Below are 6675 nucleotides of genomic sequence, written 5' to 3'. Positions count from 1 at the left end.
AGACCAAGAACTTTAGTTCCTCCAAGAAAAGCCTTAAAGTTCCATGCTTCACAAAAACACCAGGGTGAAGTAACCCCATAATGACAACCAATCAACTGAATAGATGACAAAAAATGCATTTGACTGAGTTGAGAATATAAAGAATGCTATTCCTATGTACAAAATTGTTGTTTCTTCTCCATATCAGCCATTTGCACATATGAAAGAGGGAGAATGCTCAAAGATACAATAAATGGACCACAACCAACTACTTGAATGGTTCCATCTGGAGCTAGGAGAGCAAAATTGTGAATCAGAAAACATTTGGTAATTGGGTGTTTCCAAACTTCAAGAATCGGGATCTATTATCACTGGAGAATAGCGCATTGGAATTTGTTGAGGTTCAATGAGGTCGAGGTGTCCCAAGATTGATTAGAAAAGATGAGAAGAGCTTCAAGACTTTAAGATAAAGGCCACATCTTCTCAAAGTTGTAGCCACCATTAAAGTAGCTCATCTACTCAGAATTATAGTTGAGATTCTTGAACATCTTCTTCAGCATAGACTCCATTTCCACTACTCTACTCATATCACAAATCAAAACCCCACAAAGCGGTCTCTTCTCAAACTGTTCCCCAGAAATGCCACATTTATACTCCTATTCTGAGGTAATGACAAATGCAAAGGAGGACCAAAAGCAACTGACCATCCTAAAACACCACTCGTAGCCCTACCATCAATATCTTGATGAACAACAGGTCTAAACTTAATTTCTACACCATTTATCTCTAAAGCATATTTTAGATTTAGCAACCAATCCAGACTAGACAAACCGTCTAGACTCAATAATGCCCACAATCTCCTTCCTTGTGGCTCATGCATTTGCATAAGAACTAGAAACAGAGGAAAACCATAGCAAACAAATGTCTCCAGAAATAAAGCATAACAAAACAAATAACATAGGTCATTAGTTGAAGCTCCATTGCATGGATTAGAAGTAAGCTTGTTGGTCGAGTGGGAGAAATCAAATCAAATATGAACAGAACATGATTTTTTAGCACTTAATAGTGGAGGCAAAACAAAGTGAAATCATCTTCTAATAAAATCAAGAGGAATAACATGTATAAAACAATAAAAACAAGCCTACAATCATCTCATATAACAAGAAGATCAAAAGTACAACCTTGAACCCACACTCAATCCAAACAGTGCAAAAAAACCAACAAAGAGTAAGGTAAAGCAATGAAGATAATAGAGGCATAAAGCTCACACTTACCTTATGATCCTCCTCCCAAACAAGCGTCTATTTGGCTTCGAGCTAAATATGTCGACTCCCAAAAACCAACAAGGAAAGTTGAGGAACTCTACCCACTCTGGTTTTCTTCTCCCTCTAAAAACCAAAAGGCCCACCAAAAGATGAGAATGTCCCCTGCAGGTTCACCCTCTCTCTTTTCTCTATTCTATCTTTCTCTAACTCTCAAACCCACCAAAAGGAGCCATCCGACTCAAAAGGATATCCATTCACTGGCTAAAAATCTCCCAAGGCTCCTCCAAAACTCTTTGCAACTCCCTTTAAAGCTCTCTCTCTCTCTCTTTTCCTCTTCTCTTCAGTTTCTTCATTTTTTTCTCTGGTTTTTCTCCCTCATATCACCATTGCTAGCAATATCACTCCTGCCACCATGTTCCAAAACATGAGACAAACGCCTTTAAAAGAGAAATGGACAGCTAGGTTGAGGACACGTGCCCTCATCCCAACCAAGTCGCCCAATAGTCATGCTAGGACTTGAAATAATTCTCTAATCATTTCCAAAATATAGTCCAAAAATAATAATAATAAGCTGAGTAAACATGAAGATGATGAAAAATTGAGCAAAAAGGTTCTAAACATGTGCTAAAAAAAGCAGGGTGAGAACAAAACTAATAATAATAATACATGTGTTAGTGTGGACCCGCATTTTTCACGTGCGCTCCCACTCGATCGGCAATGCTCGCTTTTATATGGTGAAAAATTAATTTTGGAAAAGTCAGAATTGTCACTTATTTTATTTTATTTTAGAAGGGAAAAATAAAACAAGAAAGAAAACCCTAAAGAAGTGACTCCATAATTTTTTGAAAAGTGTGTCTTTGAAAAACTCGAGTCTATGTCCAAGGATCAGGTTACCTATTGGGAATGTACCTCTAAGAGGTAGCACCCCTCTAAGCCCTATAAAGGTCTCTACTGACTAAGTTGAGGGAAATTGGGCAATTAATTGATTGACTGAGGGTACCTAGGTAGACTGAGGTGATTTCAAAAAATAGCATGTTAAACAAAAAAAATCAAATCATGATTATAAAAGAGATTTAGGGTGCGTGCCTGGACTGTTTTTTAAACGCTATCACAAGACATCAAAGTTAGTTCAAATAGTATATATATCATGCATGCGCTTTATCAGAAATAATAAAACAATGAAACATATATATCAAAACACCCAAGCACTATCAAATATAGGTGCAATTCACAGTGACAAGCATATTCATAGAATTTAAAAGGTGGCTGATAGAGGGTGTACCTGGATAGCATTGATAACTTATAATGCACTTCCACAAGACATGAGGGGTTAGATAATAATAAAATAAAGAAATCCTAGCATGCTTATTGTCTAATTAGCATAGCAAAAAAAATCAAGGTATACTAAATCATCAATTATCATACACATCTTGTATATAATTCCTAAAAAAATAGATAGATACGATTTCAACAAGTGGCAAAGGTGCCAACAAAGATGAGTTTTGAAAAGATTCTTTTATGCAGGGGTTTCATCAATTCCCCAATTGATATACACAAATCTAACCTAGAATCATCCCATTTATTTGGAACCGTAAGCTTGGATTCGTGTCTTACTCAAAACTGTAGTTTTTATTGAAAACTGAGAAAGATGTGAACCGATCAAAACATGGTTCCATATTATTTGAAAAGAAAATGAGATTTTGATTCTAAAGACTCTAAATGAATTTTTAAAATAGATTTTCAAAGGGATCTTTTGAGAAAAAGTATTTTATTTTAAAAATAAAATAAATTAATTTGGAAACAATAAAACATACGAAACAAAATACCAGACAAAACAAAAGAAAACAAAATCACAAAGTAGAATTTTTGACAACCAAGCAAATTAAAGTAGTGAGAATGAAGGTCAATCTTCACTATTTTCCGATGGCCTCTGAAAAGTAAATTTTTTTAGAGACTACCAATGCAATAAACTATTCAAATTTAGATCAAATAAGCTAACGAGATACCCATCGAGAATTAATGATTAATAATCAAGAAACATATCAATTGAGTATAACAATTACCAGAAACTACCAAAGCAATAAACTAATCAAACTTAGATCAAATAAGCTAATGAGATACCCACCAAGAATTAATGACTAATTTTCAAGAAATACATCAATTAAGAATAACAATCAAGAATTAGCACGTGATCAATTAAACACACAAACACATCTAGACTGATTAAAATGAACCAAATTAAATCAAGGTAAACAATAATTTTCAAACATAGAATTAATTTTATTAATGAACTAATATTATAGAAAATACCTAAACTGAATAGATGTGTGAAACTAAATCAGAGTAAACTAAAGGCATGAACTTTCAAATATAGAATTGATTTTATTAATGATCTAAAACTACAAAAGTATTTAAACTAAATAGATGAATTAAATTTAATCAAAATAGACTAAAAACATGATTTCTTCACATAAAATTGATTAAACTAAAAAAAATTAGAAACTCACAAACACATCATGAAGAAATATCAACATTAAACTAGATCGGAATGGAAAATTAGAATTTTATCATGTAGAATTAACTAAACTAATTATAAAAACATCTAAACTAACGAAATAAATTAAAATAAAATTTTAAAAAGAACTTACCTTCAAGAATGCATGTTGTTGGTCTCGTTGGAGAATGGTGCGGCCTATGTGCTTTCCCCCCAAAAATCTGATTATAAATGTCGGCTCCGGCCTCATGTGTGGGCTACTTTTCAATGGATGACAGTCGTATGTGGTCCCCTATGGAATGTGTAGGTTGCTTGTGCATGATCCACTCAGTTCCTGAACCGTGTCCTCATCAACCTAGCATCAGCTTTCAAATTCCCTCCTCTGATGTCTCCTTGGTGTTGTGTTCTCCGAAAGTGCGTATCGGCTACCCCGAAGATGTTGAAGGTCGGGTACCTCTTTGGTGGAGAATTCCTATCAAGGCGTTATGGCCTCTCCCTGCATGCAGGTTGAATCTCTACTGATGGTGTGCTTCTTTTCAATGGATGACAGTCGTATGTGATCTCCTATGGAATGTGTGTAGTCCTTAGAAAAGCTTCTTGCCAGTCTTTGGTCTGGCTGTCTTGGAGAGTTCCTAATGGAGATGTGTAAAAGGGAGTCTTTGGATCATAAAATTCAGATTTTGGAGGCTAATCTGTAAGAGCCAAGTTGGCATCAAAGAAAGATTTTATTGTTCCAATGTCCTCCCAATAGTCATTGAATAAGTATGCTTGAACATTGTGGTTTCTCGGCTTCCTTCTCAGAAAGACTTGGGAGGGTGGTATCAACTTTCATTGCTTTCAGGTTGAGGCCCCTTTGGTTTTTCAGAAAATTGGATGATTCGTCCTATATTGTCAATCTTCACCAATCCATAATCTGATGCACGACTGTCATCCATGGGAACACATGAAACTGTAATATCAGCATTTTATGTCAATATGCTTCTTCACAAAATCCATATAGTCCATCCTATAAAGATGATCACCAGACAAGATCAATATATGCTCCACATTCTTGTTCTTAGCATCATCAAAAACCCATATAAATTGTCTCACGGCTTCTGTTGTTCCTTGGAACCACTTCTGTCCTGTTTCCCCTAGTGTTTGAGTGGCAGCCAGAACCTCCACAAATCTGTCTCCAAAAATGCATCATGTTTCCAAAGTTATATATGTGATCAATATGCCTATTGAGGGATGCAGGATTGAACCGTGTCAAGATGAATATCTTTTTTATGCCACTGTTGATGCAATTACTCATAGGGATATCTATAATCTTGTAACAACCTCCAATTGGAACAGCTGGTTTCGCCCTTTTACTAGTAAGAGGAAATAATCGAGTCCCAGCACCTCCACCCAGTATGATTGCAGCCACGCTATTTGGGTCGGCCTGTTATTTCTCAGAAACTGGTCCTTCAAATATTAGATTCTCTTGGTCAACATCCGGTGTAAGAACAACACGATTAATCGTTTTGGCCTTTTTTTCCTTTCTCAAGCTCTTCCATTGTCAATTGATGAAACTACTACTCCACAAACTGGCCCCAATCCTCTGCCTGAAGCTTCTCCAAGTGCCCAAAGAGATGAGAATCCTTGCACTTAATAATCTTGGACACGATGCTCAATTGTCTTCGAATCCCCACTTCATCAAGCCAAAAGTTATGCCGAGCTTTCTTCATAAAACCTACGAAGCACTAGAAGGCATCATGGTCCTCTTCCATCACCGAAATTATTGGGGAGAGTAAATCACTCATCCTTTGGCAGTAACCAATTTCTAAATCATAGAGTGCATAGGCTTCTAGAATGGCGACTAAGCGAGCAGCATGGAAAATCCTATATGGCTCCAGGTGATCATAATCCTTCAATCCAACACTCTCTGCAAATCTCCGTGCCTTGATCTCTGACACGGCAGCCTGAGATGGTGAATAAATGATCCATTCAGCATTCGCTCGCACAACATCAAGGTGGATGATCCACTGCCATCTTGCAAAATCTTCATTCATGCAGAATTTGGAGCCACTTTCTGTCTCAGATGGAGAGGAATTCTCCTTAGCATGATCACCAAGATCATTTTCTTCAGTTCCTTCAGCAGTTAAGAGAGGTATGCTATCAATTTCTCCAGAGGAGTCAGTATTAGATGAGTCCGAGTAACTAGCAAAGGCATCTTCACAGGTAAGTCCACTCTTTTCACCATCCCCTTCCAGTTGTGGTGCTGCTGATCATCAATCTCGTTGAATGGTGCGTCTATTCTCTCCTAATGGATGTATGCCCTTCAATCTTTGTGTGCCAGGGTGTCCATATCAAGGAACTTTGCGTAGCGATCTGTCTTTATCCCGCTTTTGTGATCATAGTACTCGACAACTACAGCCCCAATCAATGCAGCCAGGATAAGTGCCTGTGCATGCAGCTTGGCATGAATGATCTTAACGATGGTTTTCATGTTGGGTTGAGACCAATTGTAGGCAATCAAACCCGCTATGCCGCTCAGTCACAAACACCCCACCAAGCGAAGCTTCTACTCCACGATCCCTTTTCTGATAGATGCCCGAGTGTTCTTCCTCTCAGCCATTTTTCTCTTCCCTTCCATTTTTTTCTTCTTCCTTCCTTTTCCCAAAAACTCTAATCCTTCCCTGTATATTCCCTTGAAATCCCACTTCATTCATCCACCAGAACGCTGGAGATCCCTCCTCCACGTGCTGCTGAATCACCCTCCCATAAACGTCCTCTCCATGCTGGATCAGAATTTTTTTCTTTCCTACCTCTCACAGCCCTCCTTCCCATAATGATCCTTCTCATCACACTCAGAATGTCTCCTCATTCTGAACACAACCCTCCTTCCCGTCTACATACATGCTGCATCTTTCCTTTTTCCTATGTCAAACTGCTTTGGTAAGTTTCCTGATGATG

At 37.5% G+C, this 6675-nt stretch overlaps 2 pseudogenes; both read right to left on the bottom strand.

Annotated features, from left to right (window-relative positions):
• Positions 1-4302: 4302 nt before the first annotated feature.
• On the bottom strand, positions 4303-5276 carry LOC100265099 (glucose-1-phosphate adenylyltransferase large subunit 2, chloroplastic-like; annotated as a pseudogene).
• Positions 5158-6208, bottom strand: LOC104880661 (rab GTPase-activating protein 22-like; annotated as a pseudogene).
• Between the last annotated feature and the right edge of the window lie 467 nt (positions 6209-6675).

The sequence above is a fragment of the Vitis vinifera genome, chromosome 1 (assembly GCF_030704535.1).
Source record: "Vitis vinifera cultivar Pinot Noir 40024 chromosome 1, ASM3070453v1".
NCBI lineage: Eukaryota > Viridiplantae > Streptophyta > Magnoliopsida > Vitales > Vitaceae > Vitis > Vitis vinifera.
The sequence above is the reverse complement of the archived record's forward strand: the minus strand, read 5'-3'. Positions and strand labels throughout refer to the sequence as shown.